Here is a 3,524-nt window from a genome sequence, read left to right on the forward strand (position 1 = left end):
GGTTTGTTTTAAGGCTTTTGGGGATAAAAGGTTAGATGCAAGTTTTCTCCCTTTCCTGAAAGAATGAGAGGTTATTGTTCAGTTTTTTTAAAAGAAACATTAACTTTTTATTACCATGCAAGCATCACTAAAAATTAACACTTTATTCTCTCACGTGTTCTGTAGCTCTCCCCCTCACACCTTGCCAATTTATTTGTTCTCGGATTACTTTCTCCACTAGTATCTATCTGCTTGGGTGACATCAGAAATTAAATGTATCCAGTCCAACAAATCCATCTTATATGTTGCTGCAAGCCCATCTGTATAGTACAACGAAAGCATTAGGTGTAATTAATTCACTCAACTTTTGAATCATGGGGCCTCTTCCTGGTCATACCGTTATTATCCTGTATTTTGTCAGTTACTTCTTGATTGCCTTGTAAAAGTAACACTTTTTACGCCCCAAGTCTAGATTTTCTTGGCTGCCTTTATACCTTCTATACCTAACATCAGGTCTTTTTTTGCCCACTCTTTATTCTGGTTAATATAAACATGACTGTAATAGCCTTAGTGCTACATGGTTGTTAGTTTGGTGCTTAAGACCCATACAGTTCAATTCAATCCAGTTTACTCAAATTCTCTCTCTCTCTCTCTCTCTCTCTCTCTCTCTCTCTCTCTCTCTCTCTCTCTCTCTCTCTCTCTCTCTCTCTCTCTCTCTCAAACGACGACGCCACACGAGCAAGTTGTCACAGCACAAAAAAAAAAAAAAATAAAAAATAAATAAATAAATAAAAAAAAAATAATAATAATTCATCCTCCCGTGAACGACGCTTATGCAGGTTTGAAGGATGCTGTGATCAAGTTTTCAACTTGATATCGCGGCGTGAGATCCTTTGGAGATTTGTGAACAGAAAGCATGGCAAAGGAAAGTACTGTGTTCATACACTACAGTTTGCAACACACACACATTCCTGTGCCTCAAAACACACGCCAGAGCTTCATACAGGCGACTAGGGAGAGGAGATTGATGAGTCAGCCCTCTACCAGCCCGGCAGATGAAGTCTAAAAATGGTATTCAGGTTATTTCGGGAGGTGACCGCGGCGCCGTGAACACTTATGGCTCCAGTAGCTGAGTTCATCATCAAGGACAGCTCCACACTTACGCGTAAGATGTGCCATCGATGTGACACACTCCAGTTTACGGCAAAGCGGCCCACGAGTACACCGTCACGCGTCACGCCAACGTCACGCATTACACTTGCACCGGTTTCCTGTTGACACGCTGGGCCTCACATACTACAACTTATACGTACAGTGAGCTTAGGATGACTGCACTTTTCTTCCCTGCGTCATCACGTCTATAGCTTCTCTTCTCGTCATAAATGTATATTCCAAGGAAACATAAAGCATTAATCAAGAACGAAGGGAGAATGATTGATAGATTGCAAGTTTATCAAGTATGAAACAACTATGAATATTTTTTTCCTTAACTCTTACATGTACTTTCCTTCACGTCTTATATGTGTATTTCAACAAAACACGAATATTTAATTATGAATGAAGTGAGAGCGCCAGGAATTTTTTTTTTTTTTTTTTTTTTTTTTTTTTTACTTGAGGATTGCATGAGTCAAGTAGATGCGTCACCCACGTCACAGACTGAAAGCGTACCAGCTCAAAAGATAAGAACATTTTCATTCACTATCTAGATTTGCTGCAACCGTGGAGTCACCCCCTTGAATACTGACACAACCAATAAAACAGAAATACTTTAGTAACATTAAAATGCCACTGACTTATCTATTTGATCATCTCGTATAAGAGAATGTGCCACGCACGTTTTTTTTTGCTGAAAGTTCCATCGTTGAATATTTCATTGCGTATTAAGAGGTTGTGAGGCGGCCTAGAACAAGTAGTGATGTGTTACCCTTTCATTTTTTTTACTTCAACTTGGAGGCGAACAATATGATTTTTTTTTTTTTTTTTATCACTCCCGCTTTAATCTTCCAAGTTTTCTCAATGGCCACACTTCCTGCTGCAAATCCCATCCCGACCCTCCCCTTCACTTCCGCGCCCCGTGACCACCTTGAGCCTCAGACGAGCTGCCAATACTCGTAAATATTCACATTTGGAAATATGTTCCCGAGGACTGTGATGTTCTCTTCCCCGTCCATAACTCCCGCTTATCGCCACGCCCCACGAACGGTGAGTCAGTCAGGCGCACAGAACAAAAGCTGATAGGATTTGACGTCTTACTCCTATTAACTTCGGAACTTAAAATACCTTTGGCCGTGGTGGTTGGGCGCATGAGGCTCGGCAGGCGTGGGTGGGAGGACACCCGTTCCACTTCCAAAATACCAATGGTTTGTTAGGTTAAACGTACTAAGTCTTGCCAACATGAAAAAAAAAAAAAAAATGGAGAAGAGGACGCTTAACTATCTTTGACCTTAAATTCATTCAGCTCCTTCTGATGTTCGTAAAACTATTATTAAGAACAACATTCACGAACCATTAAACAACTCTTAAATATGTACACGTTTCAAGGGCATTTATTTTTCAGGCTGTTACAAATGTTACTTACGTATGTCCCGGCAAGACTTTGTAAACATGCGTCCCAGCACTGCACCTGGCTGCCTCTGCCTCCATGTATAATTGTTGCAAGAGAGAGAGAGAGAGAGAGAGAGAGAGGTGGGAGGAGCAGGGGGAGAGAAATGGAGCTAGAAAAAAAAAAAAGAAAGAGGAAATAAAGAAAAGATAACGAGAGCAGATGACATAAGCCTCCTAGTTCATACTACGTGACCTGTTTCTAAAAATTTAAATATACATGAAGTAAGTGTCCACACATCTACACTCCTACAGCATTGAAAAGGCAGTGTAAAAGGTAAATACATAAAACGAATATTTGGTAGAGTTAATAAGCGTATCGAAAGTTAAAAATCACTGTCCCACAACCTGTTATTAATTGCCTAACTTCGATTTATTAGTGCTATGCAATACTTGGGAGTAAATTATGGAATTAATTTTTTTTTTGTCCCATCGATTTCTTTCCTCTAAGAGATTGTCTTGTTTCTTTTACTTACTGCCGAAATGTTACATCTTTTAGTATATTCTAACGTTATTCCATCGATACTAGTTTTCTGAACTTATTAACTCCCAAATTCTACTTACTCTTACCTCTATTCAGTCCATTTTCTTGATGCAACAGTTAACTGGTATCTTCATTCTTTCATCACTTTCACTGGTAAACTTCAATTCTCTTCTTGTCTGTTTTTCCTCAGGCATATGACCTGAGCTGCTTCAGAAGAGTATCAAGACTCCCTGGAAACTAAACTTTGGTTCTTCTGTTTCTTTTTGTTTAGGACGGCTTTGTAAGCAGCTTTTTTTTTTTTATTTATCTATTTTCTTGCACATTAAAATAAATAAAAATAGATAGATGGATAGATCGATCGATACATACATACACAAAAAGACATACATAGATAAAGTAAGTAAAATTTGACTGGTTTATTGACTAATTAAACATACTGCACCAACAGGATCATATGCTG

Source organism: Scylla paramamosain, chromosome 1 (genome assembly GCF_035594125.1).
Source record: "Scylla paramamosain isolate STU-SP2022 chromosome 1, ASM3559412v1, whole genome shotgun sequence".
NCBI classification, from domain to species: Eukaryota; Metazoa; Arthropoda; class Malacostraca; order Decapoda; family Portunidae; genus Scylla; species Scylla paramamosain.